Source organism: Sus scrofa, chromosome 13 (genome assembly GCF_054392235.1).
Source record: "Sus scrofa isolate SSC_HxYL_T2T_F1_AM1 chromosome 13, Sscrofa_HxYL_maternal_Yorkshire_Landrace_v2.0, whole genome shotgun sequence".
In the NCBI taxonomy this organism is placed as follows: domain Eukaryota; kingdom Metazoa; phylum Chordata; class Mammalia; order Artiodactyla; family Suidae; genus Sus; species Sus scrofa.
In genome coordinates, this window is record NC_139395.1 from 22011108 (window position 1) to 22029326 (window position 18219).

Genomic DNA, 18219 nt, shown 5'->3' on the forward strand with positions numbered 1-18219 from the left:
ATTTGACCCCTAGCCTTGGAACCTCCATGTGCTATGGGTGCAGCCCTAAAAAAAAAAAAAAAAAAAAGGCAAAAAATAAAAGAATCCTATTTAGATCAAAAAGAATAAAATATTTTGGAATAAATTTAACCAAGGAGATGAAAGGCATTTACCTTGAAAACAATAAGGCATTGAAAAACATAAACAAATGACCATTATGGCTCAATTTGTATTGTTGTATTCACATAAAGAAATATCCACATTGTGCTTATACATATCAACCTACAGCAGCAGGTGGCCCTCTTTACAGATGTGACCAGTTTATTCACATTAAGTTTAAATTTAGAGTGCACTGGAGGATTTCAGCTACACTCCCCTTCCCCCTCCTTACACTAAAATCCCAGGAAATCTATTCAAGTCCACATATTTTTAGAATTTTCATATTGAAGCTACTGCTATTTTATAACTTGTAACATTTATCTCTGTAAGATAATGAAAATGATCATGCTTGGATTTAGATATTTGTTTCTGGATTTTGCCTAAATAGATTCCACTTTGCTTAAATGGGGGTGTTGGCATGTTGACCCTTGTGTACGGAACGTGTGCATTTTAACTTTTGATGTCTTCATGTTAACTCACAAGCAAAGTACCTTTTTGGAGGGAAGTTGCATTTGTTTAGTATGCAGAGTTGCTCCAAGCAGAGGGCAGAAAATTTATCCTCTACTTGTTCTTGGGGAGATGCAGCTAGCTAGTATTACTCATCTCTTCACCTCTGTGTAGAGTCCTGATGACAGGTCCCTGTGAGCTTGTTGACAGCAGTTTCCTGCTAAGAAACAGCCCCATATACCATATGTTTATTGTTGATCAAGAACATTCCCCTAGCAGTAAATTCTTACACTCTGGGGTGCCTCTAATTATCTGTAGGTAGATGGCAAAATTCTCAGACTAGTCTCTTAAACAAAAGTCTATCTTAATTCATCTTATTAAAACATGCAGAGATTGAGTTCCCGTTGTGGTGCAGCGGAAATTAATCTGACTAGGAACCATGAGGTTGCAGGTTCGATCCCTGGCCTCCCTCAGTGGGTTAAGGATCCTGCATTGCCGTGAGCTGTGGTGTAAGTCGCAGACACGGCTTGGATCTGGTGTTGCTGTGGCTTTGGTGTAGGCCGGCAGCTACAGCTCCAATTTGACCCCTAGCCTGGGTACCTCCATATGCCACAGGTGTGGCCCTAAAAAGACAAAAGACAAAAAACAAAACAAAAAACAAAAATGCAGAGCCAATAATTAATTTCAGAGAAAGAGGATGTAGAAGGAGGAGTTTTGGGAATCGGGGCATGAGAGAGAGGGGGATAAATAGAGTCTTTGAAAGTACTTGGCTTCCAGGCCTTGGCTGTCTTGGTCTCTGACCTGCTTTTCTCTTCTTTGCATTTTCTGGAAGATGCTGACCTACCTTGACCTAACCTGATCAGGAAATCAGAAGTAGTTCTACATGTCCAATGTGAATATCAGAGCAAGAAGCTTTGTTTCATAGTTTTATTTAATGTTGGCATATGAGTCAGGTGAAATATTGATTGAATAAATTCTGCAGTGCAGTGGAAATAACATCAGAATGTCTTTGAATGGCCATGGCTAGAAAATGGGCAATTGCATGGTAGAAATCAAGTTGAACTTACCTTTGTACTCACAAGCAAGGGTGTTTGTTGAGATACTAACACTAGATGCACCTTCCAGCTTTATAAAAATACTGATATAGGGATTTGATTTTTTAAAAATATATTTATTACTGTGTATCTCTAAAACTTACCCTCTACCATATTTAGGACCTGATTTAGACATGAATCTGTGCAGATATGGCCCTGCTGATTGATTTTGTATCTTTCTGTTGGCATTGTTGATGGTATTTAGAGAGAAGACAACTCCAAAGAATATGCCAAATAGAAACATATGTTTATTAAACATATTTTTTTCTGGGAGTCATGTGTTTTAATGTGTCTGATGCCATCTTTTTTTTTCTTGAGAGGTCCTGAGAACTCCCAGTCTCACAATAAAATATGTTTCTCTTAATGCTCTCAGAAAGCACCCAAATAACTTCTTTTAGGATCTTTTATTTTTGTCACGGATTCAGGTAATGCCCTCAGTTTATCTGAGTAATCCAGGATTGCCCAGGGATTTCAGGAAATAGGATTTGAAACATCAACTTTCAGTGTAAAAGAAGAACTTATAAAGCAACATCATACAAAATACCTTTAAATGTGGGAGGCTTGAGGCCTTTTAAGGCTGCCAGTGTTTCAGAGTTTCAGAACTGCTCTTTCATTCAGTGAATGAAATGTTGGTGGATACTATGTTGAGTAGAGTGGGAACTGTTTTTTGAGCAGGTAGCCTAGAGTCTTCATATTTTTCAATCTGTGCAGAAGCTCATGAATGGTGCTGTTCTGGGTAGTCAAACCATATTGATCAGTCAGTTGTAGGCATAGAGCGAAGATACACATTTTATTTATCCATTCACCAACTGATAGATTTTTCATCTCCCAGTTTTAGGCTCTTATCAATAATGCTATTAGGTACATTTGTATACATATTTTTCTAGCCTTTTATTTTCATTGTGAACTTTTTATTATGGATAATTTTAGCCACATAAAAAAGTAGAAAAACAGCATAGTGAATCCTTATTTGTCTACAATCCAGGTTTAACAATTATTAACTTATGGCCAAGCTTTGTTCTTCTCAACCCTAATCACTTTCCCCACGACTGTATTATTATTATTATTATTATTATTATTATTTTGCAAGAAAGTTCCTGGGCCAGAGAGTGAATCTACACCACAACTGTAACCAGAGCCATAGCAGTGACAATGTCAATCCTTAACCCACTGAGCCATGAGGGGACTGTATTATTTTGAAGCAAACCTCTGATGTCATATCATACGGTCCATCAATATTTCAGTAAATATCTAAAAGAGAAGCCCCCCTTAAAAAATTATAACTAAAATATCATTAGCATACTGAAGAAATAGCATTGATTAAACTCCTATATCAAAATTCAAATGAGGTAGCCTCAGTTTTCACATTTACAGTTTTTATGTGAATATCATCAATTTTAAAGTTTTTTTTGAATGTGTCCAAAATAAGTCCCAGATCTTGTACTTGATTGGAGCAAATATTCTGTCTTTTTTTTTTTTTTTTTTTTTGTCTTTTTAGGGCTGCACCCACGGCATATGGAGGTTTTCCTAGGCTAGGGGTCCAATCAGAGCTGTAGCTGCCAGCCTACACCACAGCCATAGCAACACAGGATCTGAGCTGAGTCTATGATCTACACCACAGCTCATGGCAATGGTGGGTCCTTAACACACTGAGTGAGGCCAGGGATTGAACCTGAGTTCTCATGGATGCTAGTTGGGTTCATTAACCGCTGAGCCACGATGGGAATTCCTCCTGTGTCTTTTTTAAACTACAGGTTCCCAATTCTTCTCTATCTCTGTCTCACAATTCATTTGTTAGAATACTTGGTTGTTTCTCCCATGGAATTTCCTACAGGCTGACGTTTGCTGATCACATTATCATGGTGCAATTTAACATGTCTCTGCTTCCTGTTTTCCTTATAAATTGGGGGTTGGAGCTAGAGGTTTGGTTCAAGTCAAGTTTCATTTCTTTATATTTTTTACAGAAATATTTCACAGAGGGTGAACTTCCTTCTAAAGTTACACAATCCATGGTTTTCTCTCTTTTTCTTTTTCTTTTTTTTTTTTGGACATCAGCTAAAATTTGAATCTCATTCATTTATCTTCAGCTCATTAGAATTGTGACATGAAGATATTCAAATGCCCCATAGCTTCTCCTATCTCAGTTAAGAGAGAATCCTCCTTATGGAGTATTTGTTTACCCAGTGGTATAGTTCATAAAGCAAGCAAGACACATGCTACATTCTTTCCCTTTATTTACCAGTTTTCAAAATAGTGAGCGGGTTCCCTAGCATCCTCCCAAGCTGACCATTCTTTTTATTTACATCTTTTTATTTTTAAAATTAAAATATTCTTTTTTCTTTTTTTGGATGCTCCAGGGCGTATGGAGTTCCCAGGCCAGGGATCAGATCTGAGTTGCCACCGTTGCAACCTACACCGCAGCTGTAGCAACACCGGATCCTTTAACCCACTGTGCAGGGCCAGGGATCAAACCTGCCTCCTGGCGCTGCAGAGATACCACTGATCCTGTTGTGCCACAGCAGAAGCTCCTACATCTTTCTAAGTGTAGTATTATGGATTGAAATTCAGCCATATAAGGAGATCTCATCGTGGCCTAGTGGTTAACGAACCCGACTAGTATCCATGAGGGCATGGGTTCGATTCCTGGCCACACTCATGAGCTGTGGTGTAGGTTGCAGACACAGCTCGGATCCAGCGTTGCTGTGGCTGTGGTGTAGGCCTGCAGCTACAGCTCCGTTTTGACCCTTAGCCTGGGAACTTCCATATGCCGAGGGTATGGCCCTAAAATAAAATAAAAATAAAATTCAGCCACATTGGATAGAATTCCATTTTAGTACTAGATGCTTATATAATAATTTATGTAATGGCTCCATATCTACATCTATGTCCTCAGAGTAGCTGAGCTTGCCTCCGGTGACTCAGATGGGCATCAACACCTTCCTCTGCCCCCTTCTCCTTTCCCACCAGCCTCTTATGAGCCTCCTTTTACTAAGACAGAGGAAGAATCAAACACACTGAGGATGGGGGAGGGGAGATAGTTAAACAGAATATCTTGATTTACTGGCAAGGCAAAACTGCTTTCAAAAGAGCACAAGATGACATTTTAAGGGGATGGAACTATTCTATGTTTTGATTGTGGTGGTTCCTGCATTTGTCAAAACCCATAGAACTGCAGATTTTAAAAAAGATGAATTTCTCTATGTGAATTACATCTAAAGAAAATCATAATTCTAACTGGCTTTAAAACATACATCCATAGGAGTTCTCTGGTAGCTCAATGGGCTAAGGGTCGGTCATTGTCACTGCTGTGGCTTGGGTGACTGCTGTGGTGTGGGTTCTATCCCTGGGCAGGGAACTTTTGCATGTCATGGGTGTGGTCAATCCACAATAATCTATATATTCCTTTTTATAGTCCAATTACTTGTGGTGGCCTAATAAAAATATTATTAAAATGCTTACTTTTTTAGGAAAAAATAAGCCCCAAACTCTGACTTGATTATGGTGACTTTATGACTTTTTTTTTTCCCTCCTTATGACTTTTTTTTTTCCCTCCTTAGAGCTGTACCCTCAGCTTATGGAGGTTCCCAGGCTACAGCTGCTGGCCTACAGCAATGCAGGATCTGAGCCTCGTCAGTTCACAGCAATGCCAGATGCTTAACCCACTGAGAGAGTACAGGGATTGAACCCATATCCTCATGGATGCTAGTGGAATTTGTTTCTGTTGAGCCATAATGGGAACTCTGAGCATTAGGATTTTCAAAAGCTCCCCAAAGTGATTCTCTTACACCCTCAAAACTGAGAATGCCTGGTCTATATTGTGTGTCCTCAAAAGCTGTGTAGGGCTTGCTTTTCTCATGCCACTTCTTTAGGACTACTGTTCTCATGCTGTGCTCCCCAGGCCAAAAGGAAGGGTGTTCTTGGAATCCACTCCAGACTTACTGAATGTGAAACTCAGAGGTGGGACTCACCAATCGGTATATATCAAGCCCTTCCTATGATTGTGATGCTTAATGTGGTTTGTGAAGCATGCTCAGGGTGTTTGGAGGGGCCATTCCTCAGTTATTGATGGTGGAGTTGGACTCATGGCTAAAACCTGCAGGAGGCTCCTGTGGGTTTGGCCATTCTAGCGTCTGGACCTCAGGTCAGAGAGAGACCTGATTTTGAGAGATTTGATAGCTGCTGTATCCAAGTGGCATGATGAATGGTCTGTGGCTCTAAGAGCAACCACTCCATTCACAAAGTTATTTTGATCAACTATGGGAAATAGGAACAATGCTTTCTTTTGGATGCACTCAGTTACACTGCTTTGCTGTGAACGTGGCCTAGTTCTCCGCAATTCTGTTTTAGGATCTGCAGGTCTTCCTTTGTTGGACCTGCTTTGATTTAAAAAAAAAGCAAAAAAAAAAAAAAAGCAAAATTCATCTTGAAAGAGAACCACTTTTATAATAGAAAGTCCAGGCACTTCAGTGATTCTTCATCACAATGTCCTCTATTTAACGTTGCTCTAGTTTTAGATTTTATTATAACAAGACTTCAAAAAAGTTGCCCCAGCTGCATTTTATCTTCATTTAGAAAGACCCAAACATGTGTATGTTGGAAAACAGTACTATATGAAAGAATTTTATTTTATGGGCAGGATGGGTTATGAATCTAATCATTTGAAGTCTAAGATTTGGGGGAGTGGTGGAAACCAGTAATTTTAAAGTAGACCTATCTTATGGTTTGTTAAAAATAAGCATAAAAAAAGCAAAACTGAAGATTTTTAATAAATGAAACTCTAATTGAAGATCAAAAAATTTTATATTCAGTACTACGTGGATCTTCAACCTCTTCCTCTGACAGAGATCTGCAGATTCTAAAAGAGTCACATTTCACCTCTTTCTCCAAATATTTTAATATTTAAAATATATTATTAATAGAATGGGGCAGTAAAACATTTCTTAAATGTAGCCTCAGCCGCCTTGCTAAGTACGTATGCCCATTATATACTTATTTTTATTCACTTAAAGTTTTATTGACATAGAGTTGATTTATCAGGTTGTGATAATTTCTGTAGTAAAACAAAGTGATTAAGTTATACATATACACACATCCATTCTCTTTCAGGTTCTTTCCCCACATAGATTATCACAGAATTTTGGATAGTGTTCTCTGTGCTATACAGCAGGTCCCTGCTGGCCAATTATTCCATATACCTCAGTGTGCATATGCCAATCTCAAACCCCTCCCCACACACACGTGTCCTCTTTGGTAACCATAAGTTTTCAACGTCTGTGGGTCTGTTTCTGTTCTACAAATAAGTTCATTTGTATTCTTTTTTATATTCCACATATAAGAGATATCATATTATGTTTGTCTTTCACTGTCTGAATAACTTCACTTAGTATGATAATCTCTAGGTCCATCCATGTTACTGCAAATGGCATTATTTCATTCTTTTTTTTTTTTTTTTTTTTGCAAATCACTTAAATCTTTAGTTAGTTAAAAAAGACCCTGGTTTATCTAATGGCACAAGAGAGTGTCCAAAGAAATAACATAGTTTAGAGCATTTGCAAACTATTAAGCACTGTTAAATATTAGTTATTTTTCATCTTTCATTGGTTAGTTCCCTTTCAGCTCCGTTTACCTTCCCTCTTTCTCAGGAGGAATTTATCTTCTTTAGAGCTGTCCCCTAAGGCTCATTACTATTGGAGGCCATGTCAATATAGTTCCAGCCGTGAGACTCTCAACAATGTTTTCTACCTGCCATTTGTCTTTTTTAAAATTTTTTAAATTATTTAATTGTACAGTTGCATTATTTAATTATAATTACCATAAATTCTTTGATGGAGAGGAAATCAGAATCAGATCTAAGAAGACTTCCGCATTCCAAGAATGATGTCAAATGACCCCTTTCATGGTGGATTATGCACTTATTTATTATGAGATATATTCTTCTCCAGAGATTCCTTGTTTGGGTATCAATTGTAGATTTCTGGTTTGCAGTTATTCTGAAGTTTTGATATGAGTCCATATGTACATGAGATTGTTTTAAGTTGTTGTTCTCTTAATTGCAAGTTTATCTCCAGTGCCCTGCATTTGTACCCACCGTCCTGCATTTGTACCCACCTCTTCTCATGACTTCTGATTTTGGTGGTATAATGGTGCATGGATGGTTTCATATCTTTACTGTACATATACCTTTACTGGTGAGCCTCATCATTTGTGGAATTTTTGTTTCCTGTTGCTGTCTTTTCTTTTCTGCCTAGAGAAGTTCCTTTAGTATTTGTTGTAAAGCTGGTTTAGTATTGCTGAATTCTCTTAACTTTTGCTTATCTGTGAAGCTTTTGATTTCTCCTTCAAATCTGAATGACAGCCTTGCTGGGTAGAGTAATCTTGGTTGGAGGTTTTTTCTTTCATCCCTGAAGTATATCATGCCACTCCCTTCTGGCCTGCAGAGTTTCTGCTGAAAAATCTGCTGATAACCTTATTGGGGTTCCCTTGTATGTTACTTGTTTCTTTTCCCTAGCTGCTTTCAGGATTTTCTCTTTGTCTTTAATTTTGGTCAGTTTGATTAATATGCGCCTTGGTGTATTCCTCCTTGGGTTTATTTTGTATGGTACTCATTGTGCTTCCTGGATTTGAGGGAGAGGCTCCTTTCCCATGTGGGGGAAGTTTTTGGCTATTATCTCTTGGAATATTTTTTCTGTCCCTTTCTCTCTCTCTTCTCCTTCTGGCACCCATATAATATGGATGTTGGTGCATTTAATGTTGTCCCAGAGTTCTCTGAGACACTCCATTTGTTTTCAATCTTTTTTCTCTTTTTTGTTCTGCATCCGTAATTTCCACTCATCTGTCCTCCACCTCACTTATTCGTTCTTCTACCTCCTGGATTCTGCTGTTAGCTGCCTCTAGTGAATTTTTTATTTCAGTTATTGTATTTTGCATCTCTTCTTGTTTCAGTTTTATACCTTGTACCTCTTTGGTCAGTGTTTCCTGTAAGTTATCCATCTTTGCCTCCAGTTTCTTTCCAATGTCTTGCATCATCTTCAGCATCAACAGTCTGAAGTCTTTTTCCTGGAGGCTGAGAATCTCCTCATGGCTTAGCTGATTTTCTGGGGTTTTTCCTTTCTCCCTCATCTGAGTTATAGTTCTCTGTCTTTTCATTTTTATAGGTTTTTGGTGTGGTGACCTTTTTACAGATAACAGAGTTGTAGCCTCTCTTACTTCTGATGTCTGCCCCCCCCTTGTGGCTGAAGTCAGTATGGGGGCTTGCTGTAGGTTTCCTGATGGGAGTGGCTGATGTCCACCCACTGGTAGGTGGAGCCGATTCTAATCCCTCTGGTGGGTGGGGCTTTGTCTCTGGATGGGATTAGAGGCAGCTGTGTGCCTGAGGGATCTTTAGGTAGCCTGTTTACTGAGGGGCGGGGCTGTGATCCCACCTGGATTGTTGTTTGCCCTGGGGCTTCTCAGTGCTGAGTGATGGGTGGGGCCAGATTTTCCCAAAATGGCCCCTCCAGAGAAAGGATCAGCTGCTGAATATTCCCAAGAGCTTTGCCTTCAATGTCCCTCCCTCACAAGCAGCCACATTCACCCCTGTTTTCCCAGGATGTCCTCCAAGAACTTCAGTCAGGTTTGACCCAGATTCCTATGGAGACCTCTCTCTGCCCTGGGACCCAGTGCACGTGAACGTCTGTGTGTGCCTTTTAAGAATGGGGTCTCCATTTCCCCCAGTCCTGTGGAGCTCCTGTGCACAAGCCCCACTGGCCTTCAATGCCAGATGCTCTGGGGCTCTTTATCCCAGTGGCGGATCCCTGCATGTTTGATGTGGGGCTCAGAACTCTCACTCCTGTAGGTGAGTCTCTCTCTGTGAACCAGTTAGTTTTCAGTCTGTGGCGCTTCCCACCCGGGAGGTATGGGGTTGTTTATATCGTGAAATCGCCCCTCCTACCTCTTGATGTGACCTCCTCTTTTTCTTCTGGAGTAGGGTATCTTTTTTAAGGTTTCTGGTCCATTTGGGTGGAGATTGCTCAGCCTTTAGTTGTGAATTTTGTTGTTTTTAGGGGAGAAGTTGAGCTCTAGTCCTTCTATTCTGCCATCTTAATCCTCTCTCTTTCATTCTTTTTTAAAGTATGTATGCCACTCATATATTTAGACTTGGCATTTTAATTGCCCTAACATGATTTCCCTTTTTAAAAAAATTTCACCTCAGTCCAATCCACTTATTTGTGGATTATTAACAATAATGTGCAAAAGAAGTATTTGAATAAGAGACTTCAGTGAATGAGCTTATGTATAAAAGGAGATTAATATTTTGAACTGTTACAATGAAACAATAAAAAAAAAGGTCCCAAAAGGTTAGAGTGTGAAATTTACCTCTCCATGTTCTAAATAGTTTAATATGAATACTACTTTTAGGTAAATAACAGAAACTAATTAGCAATTATATTATTTTGTTAAAAATATTCCTTGGTTTTGGATGGTTGGGTGAGATTAAGAAATGGAGTTGAATATTTGAAAAAAAAATCTTTGATTAGTGGAAGAATTGAATTCAGGGATGGTGCCTATGAATCAGAATGAAAACCTTTGGTGGTGAAAGTTTTTATTCTGTTTTTCTCTTGTGTTGAAAAGAAGCTTTCCAGAGGAAGTGGTAGGCTATAATTTTCATAGAAATAATAAGTACTTTGTTGCAACTTCAGAATACTTTCTCTGTGAGCGAGGTTCTTAGGGTTTGCTGTGCCAGCTGCAACTTTTGGAGGCCCTGTTGGAATATTTTCTGGTGGCTCAGGGCTCTGGCACAGAGATGGGAATGTGGTCTTGTAAATAGCAGGTACAAGATTAGCTAAGTCTCCTGGGATGTGCAGAACTAAGCAGCCTAGTTCTATAAACATGGAAACCAAAGCGATGTGGATTCTTTTACTGGAGCTAAAATAAGGTCTACTTATAATCTCTGCATTTAGGGATGCAGGTTTTTGCTTAACTTTAACTTTAGGCTTACTTTTCCTTCAGCTTGGTGACTGTGACCAAAGAATTTAGATTTTCTCCCTTCCTTTGTTGAGCTGTGGAAATTTATAGGTATAAGGAAAAAGAAGCATGTTAGTGGGGAATTGTGTAGTTGTGGTTATGTGAAATATGCAGTTTACAGGGTTTGAAAGGAACGTGCAGAAAAGAAGAGGTTAATAGAGGAATTTGAGAATTATGACTTTAATCTCTTAGAACTTAATGTAAATTAAATTTAGCCAAGGAGATATATTTTAATGGAAAATTGTGTTATTTCACACTATTCCATCCCAGTCCTCAGGCTCTTTAATATCAATTTTTAATCTCTGTCTTTCACAAAGATTAAACTGTGCCTTGTTTAATATTTGTACCCATACTTTAGTCAGATAATATTATGACATATGAACTGACCAAATGCATATGCCTGCAGGAAAGAGGTAGTGTTTGCTGGTGACCTATTTTATATCCATAATTCAAGAAAAGTTCACATTGCATTCTACTGAGATCCCTAAAACCAAGAACTTCATTTCTGCCCTGTTTCCTGGTGAGATAATAAATTACATTTACAAGGTTAGGTTTAGTTCCTTTGAAACACTTCTAACATTTTTAGGTCCTAGTTTTTCATGATCGGTGTGCCCACCTTTTATTATACCAATATTTTGTTTCAGAAACACATATGCCAAAAAAGTAAGAACAAAACAAAACAAAAAATCCCGAACAACCACCACCAACAGCAAAACTACCTACAAAATAAACCCTTGAAGTGTGTTGGAAAACAAAAGAAACATGTCTTTGCATCTATTTGAAACTTTGAAAACAGTTTTCTGTTTTTGGCTACTCATGTAGTTTGTTACATATGTATTAATTATCTACTGCTGCATAACAGATTACCCTGAAATGTAGCAGCTTAAAACAAAAAATTTCTTATTTTCCGCAAGGAGTGGTTTAGCTGTTGGTTCTGACTCAGGGTCTCTCATGAGGTTGTGGGCCTATGGAAAACAGTATGGTGATTCCTTAAAAATAGAGCTGCCATATGCTCCTGAAATCCCAGCCCTGGGCATATATCTGGATAAGACTGTAATTAAAAAAGGTACATGCACCCCAAGTTTCATTGCAGCACTATGTACAATAGCCAAGACATGGAAGCAACCTAAATATCCATCAACAGAGGACTAGATGAAGAATATGTGGTACATTTATACAATGGACTACTACTCAGCCATAAAGAAGAATGAAATAATGCCATTTGCAGCAACATAGATGAGCTAAAAATGATCATATTAAGTAAAGTAAGTCAGAGGAAGACAAACACCATACGATATCGCTCAGACATGAAATCTAAGATATGACACAACTGGACTTATTTATAAAACAGAAATAGACCCACAGACATAGCAAACAAACCTATGGTTACTGAAGGGGAAAGGGAAGGAGGGATACATTAGGGGTTTGGGATTAACAGATATACACTACTATAGATAAAATGTATAACCAAAAATGACCTAATGAATAGCATAGGGAAGTATACTCAATATTTTGTAAACTCTAAGGGAAATGAATCTGAAAAAGAATAGAGAGAGCTGTATGACTGAATCACTTTGCTGTACACCTGAAACTAACACAACATTGTAAATCAACTATACTTCATTTTATTTATTTTCTTTTATTTTTTTGTCTTTATTTTTAAAAAATTAATTACTCAATGAATTTTATTGCATTTATAGCTGCACAACAATCATCACAACCAAATTTTAGAGCATTTCCATCCCAAACCCTCAGTGCATCCCCCAACTCCCAACCTCTCTCATTTGGAAACCATAAGTTTTTCAGAGTCTGTGAGTCAGTATCTGTTCTGCAAAGATGTTCATTGTGCTCTTTTTTTAGATTCCACATGTAAGTGATAGCATTGGATGTTGGTGTCATTGTCTGACTGACCTCACTTAGCATGATAATTTCTAGGTCCATCCATGTTGCTGCAAATGTCATTATTTATATCCTTTTAATGGCTGAGTAATACTCCATTGTGTATATGTACAACATCTTCTTGATCCACTCCTCTGTCAATGGACATCTAAGTTGTTTCCATGTCTTTGCCATTGTATATAGTGCTGCAATGAGCATTGGAGTACAAATGTCTTTTTTTTTTTTTTTTTTTGTCTTTTCTAGGGCTGCACCTGTGGCATATGGAGGTTCCCAGGCTAGGGGTCTAATTGGAGCTGTAGCCGCCGGCCTATGCCAGAGCCACAGCAACGTGGGATCCGAGCCGTGTCTGCGACCTACACCACAGCTCGCTCCTTAACCCACTGAGCGAGGCCAGGGATCAAACCCTCAACCTCATGGTTCCTAGTCAGATTTGTTAACCACTGAGCCACAACGGGAAATCCTACACGTGTCTTTTTGAGTCATGGTTTTCTCTGGATAGATGCCCAGGAGTGGGATTGCTGGATCAAATGGTAATTCTATTTTTAGTTTTCTGAGGAATCTCCATACTGTTTTCTACAGTGGTTGCACCAATTTACATTCCCACCAACAGTGTAATAGTGTTCAACTATACTTCATTTTAAAAAAATGATATTAAGAATAAAAATGTAGGTTGGCCTGAAGGGTCTTCTTTCCCATGGATGGAAATTAGTACTGGCTGTGGGTAGGAGAACTCAGTCCTTGCCAGGGTTGATAGAGGGGCCCAACAGCAGAGCAGCCGGTGACCCCAGAGTGAGTGAGCCAAGAGAGAGCAAGGTAGAATCCACCAGCTTTATGATCTAACTTTGAAAGCCACACAGTGTCACTTCCTCCAGACTCTCTGGTTATGCAGACCAGGCCTGTTATTTGGGGAAAGTGTGAGTAGAAGGAGATGGGGGTGGGCACTGGGGGTCATTGCGGAGACTTTTCCAACAAGCATTTCCAAGAGCCATGAAGAAAAATGAGACTAAGACTATGGGTTTGGAATCGTGCACTGGACTGTGAAAATGGATTTTCCTTATTTTAGGAAGTGCATAATCCTACTACTTTAAATGTTATATTTAGAATTTTACACTCTGTCTTGGCTTAAAAAAAAAAGAAGACAGGAATGTAGCTTACAGGTCAAAACACTTAAGGGTCAGAGGGAACAAATAGTCCAGTACAGGTCAAGCATTTTATGTGAATTCTTTCTTTCATTTATGACTTGGAAGTGAATGGTGTTAGTCCCATGTGGCAGAGTCAAAAATTATGGTCCAGAGATGTTCAGTAACTTGCTTGTTGTCATATAGCTACTAAATATGAGTCTTCATACAAATCTAGGTTTTTTTGGGGGCCCAAATCTGTGAGTTTCTGAATGTATCATATAATAACAAGCTCTCCACTCCAGATGGGTGAACACCATGCCTGCTATCTTCCTTGGTAGGAAACTGATAAATATTTGTTGAGGAGTTCCCATTGTGGGTCAGTGGGCTAAGAACCCAACATAGTGTTCATGTAGATGCCTGTTTGATCCCTGGCCTCCCTCAGAGGGTTAGGGATCTGGTGTTGTCCCCAAGCTGTGGCATAGGTTGCAAATGCAGCTTGCATCTGGTGTTGCTGTGGCATAGGCCTGCACTTGCAGCTCCAATTTGACCCCTAGCCTGGGAACTCCATATGCTGCAGATGCAGCCTTAAAAAGAAAAAAAAAGAAAAAGAAAAAGAAAAAGAAAAAGAAAAAAATGTTGAATAAGGAGTGGCTCAGTGGTAACGAATCTGACTAGAATCCATGAGGACTTGGGTTCGATCCCTGGCCTCTCTTGGAGGGATAAGGATCTGATGTTGCCATAAGTGTGGTGTAGGTTGCAGATGTGGCTTGAACCTGGTGTTGCCATGGCTGTGGTGTAGGCCGGCAGCTTCAGCTCCAATTTGACCCCTAGCCTGGGAACTTCCATATTCTATGGGTGTGGCCCTAAAAAGACACACACACAAAAAATTGAATAAGTGAATTTATTTAGTGCCTATATATACTGAAATTACTGCCTGAAATAGGCATTTGGATCTTCAGAGATGGCCCTTTAGTTAAATAAGACTTCAACTCTAACTGAATTATATCCTGGGACATTTGAAAGCAAGGCCTTCCCAGGTCACCCATTGCCCCAGGCACTTATCACTTTTTGATATAATCTTATTCATTTATTAAACTATTTGTTTATCATCTGTCTTTCCCACGTAGAAGGCCAAAACCTTGTCTATTGTGTCATTGCTGTGTCAAAGTGCCTACAACAGCCACTGGTGCATATTGGACATTCATTAAATATTTAATAATTAAAGTCATGAAATTTACTTTCTTTTAAAAAAATAGAGTAAGTAGGCTGGCAGATCAGGAAACTCTTATAAGCCATAGTGTGTTTTATATTGAAAGATATTTAACATGTCATCTCTCATTATCTTTACATCCAAGCTTAGCTGCTAGACAGTTGATGAATGAACCTATTTTCACTTGGTAGTGTACCTTAAGATTTTCTTTAGCATTTTACTCAAGGAATTGACAGAAGATATAATTTTCAGATAAGACAAAACTTGAGGCTCAGGCAATTAAAATTGGAAGATATCAGAACAGTTAGGAAAATTGAATGGAGACTGTTAAATGGGAAATTGAATTAGGATAAATTTAAATTATTGCACTAGTTGAAAAAATAAGGTTGAGGAAAGCTCTTATAAGCCCCTATTCTATAAGAACTAAGGAAACTGGAGATGAGACACTTGAAAAAGAGAAGATTTAGGGAGATAGAGTAATTTGTCTTCCAGTATTTAAAAGCTTTCATGTGCAGCAGAGATTCGATTCATTTTATATAATTCTATAGCTACAAATGAAACTAAGATTTGGAATTTTTGAGTTAAGATGGATTTGGGCAAGGAGGAATATTCTAACAGAGTTCACAATAAAAATGGGCAGCTTGAGAGGTACCTACCTGCCTTGCTGCTGTGTTAAGCATTGAAACCTGATCTAGTACAAACTATGTATCAAATAGATAAGCAACAAGGATATACTGTGTAACACAGGGAATTATAGTCATTATCTTGTAATAACCTATAATGGGATATAATCTGTAAAAGTACTGAAACACTATGTTGTATATCTGAAATTAATCTTGTAAATCAGCTATACTTCAATTAAAAAAATAAAGATGATCTAGGTGACCATCTGCTAGGGAGACTGATGGAAAGGTGAACTGCATGCTTTTTAAAGAAATTTATAGGTCTCAGTGCTCTCCTAGTTTAGAAAATCTAGGGGTCAGTTTCTAGTTGCTTAGAGAATCCAAAGACCATTATCCTTAAGACAAAATGACACTGCAGGGATATGGCAAAGGGATAGACATTCTTTGACACATCTCTCATCAAAGCAAGGCAGCCTTAGTGGGTCACTTCTAGTGGGTGCAACATAGAGGAAGTCATTCTGCGTGATTTGTGAGGCTAGGTTAGAAGAGATGATGTAACTTCCACCTGATTCTCTCTTGGGACACTTGCCCTGGAAAGCCAGCTGGTGCTCAAGTTTGGAGTTAGACTTACTGAGTGACTTGTCTAAGGCCTTGAACTTTCCTAGGTTTAGCAGCCACAGGGCAAGGCCCAATTTAGGTATTCCAGCCACATCCTAGCTGAAAGCCAGCACCAAGTACCAGACATGTGGGCAAGTAAGTGAGCCTTCAGATGGTCCTATCACCCAGCCTTTGAGAACCCCCATCCCTAGCTGGTGCTCTATGGAGCAGAAATGAGATATCCCCATTGAGCCCTGCCAAGATTGCAGGATTGTTGAGTATTTTCACCATTTTACTTTCAGTTAGGTGTGGTGAGGCCAGATGCAGATAGAAAGAGAGAGAGGGAGAGAGAGAGAGAGAGAGAGAGAGAGAGAGAGAGAGAGAGAGAGAGAGAGAGAGAGAGGGAGAGAGAGAGAGAGAGAGAGAGAGAGAGATTGGGAAGAGTCTTGCAGTTTTGTTAAACTTGCAGTTTCCTGGAGGGGAGCTGCATAGTCACTCCAGTGGAGTGCCAGGGTCTGGCACACGGCAGAAGAGGGTTGGGAGGGACTGTGGGAAAGCACCTTTATTGTGCTTTTTTGGTGGAAAAGAAAGGGCAATCAGGACAAGCAGGCTTGGGATTGGCTAATTCAAACAATATCGGCAGGTTCTGGGGTGTAAGGGCCGTACCTGCTTGCTTGGTACCTGGCCCTGTGACATTGCAGTGGGTTTATAATGCCTACAGTGTAAGAGCCAGATAAAGGAGGTGGTGTGGGGGTGTGGACTTAATAAGTTGTTCAAGAAGGGGAACTGACCAGCCTATCATTATAAAACTATAACTGACAGTTATAAAACTCTATTACTCTGAACGATTATCTGTCCGTCTGTCTGTCTGTCTATCTATCTATCTATCTATCTATCTATAGTATTTTTGTATTTTCTAGGGCTGCACTCCATGGCATGTGGAATTTCCCAGGTTAGGGGTCTAATCGGAGCTGTAGCTGCTGGCCTACGCCACAGCCACAGCAACGCCAGATCCTTGACCCACTGAGTGAGGCCAGGGATCAAGCCCTCAACTGCCTGGTTCCTAGTTGGATCGTTAACCACTGAGCCACTATGGGAACTCCTGAACAAAAAAAAATTTAACATTGTTTTAAGCCACTAAGTTTTGGGTAGTTTATTACATAGTAACAGGTAATTGAACTTCTTTGACTATTGGTAATTGCAGAAACCCACAAGATGGAGAATCTGGAATTATCTGGATTCAGGAAGAGTGTAACATCTTCCATTGGTTTCCAGGGCCCTTTATAGGACCAGAAGTGTCCCGTTTATCTAGGGTTCCGATTTGCTGAATCAGAACGTGGCCGTAACATCTGGCCCCAAACTATTTGCGTAGCTCTGGTGAAGCCACATGGGTCTGACGCTTTCTTTTCTTTTCTTTTCTTTTCTTTTCTTTTCTTTCTTTTTCTCCCCTTCCTTCCTTCTTTCTCCCCTTTCTTCCTTCTTTCCTTCCTTCTTTCTTTCTTTCCTTCTTTCTTCCTCCTTCTCTCCCTCCCTTCCTTTCTTTTTTTCTTTTCTTTTCTTTTCTTTCTTTTTCTCCCCTTCCTTCCTTCTTTCTCCCCTTTCTTCCTTCTTTCCTTCCTTCTTTCTTCCTCCTTCTCTCCCTCCCTTCCTTTCTTTTTTTCTTTTCTTTTCTTTTTCTCTTTTTGCATTTTAGGGCCACACCTGTGACATATGGAAATTCCTAGGCTAGGGGTTCAATCAGAGCTGCAGCTATAGATCTACACCACAGCCACATCAATGCAAGATACAACAGGTCTGCGACCTACACCACAGTTCACAGCAACACTGGATCTTTAACCCACTGAACAAGGCCAGGGATCGAACCTGCATCCTCATGAATACTAGTTGGTTTCCTTCATGCCAAGTCACAGTAGGAACTCTTTTTATTTTTATTTTTTATTTGTATTCATTTATTTTGCGGGGGAGATCTGCTTTTTCTATGGGACTTTCCAGAACAGCAGTGAGAGCGATATTTCCTGGGCTATAGGAGGAAAGCAGGTCATCTTGGTTTACTCTGAGAATGAGGGTATCTGGACTAGGTTGGGTTC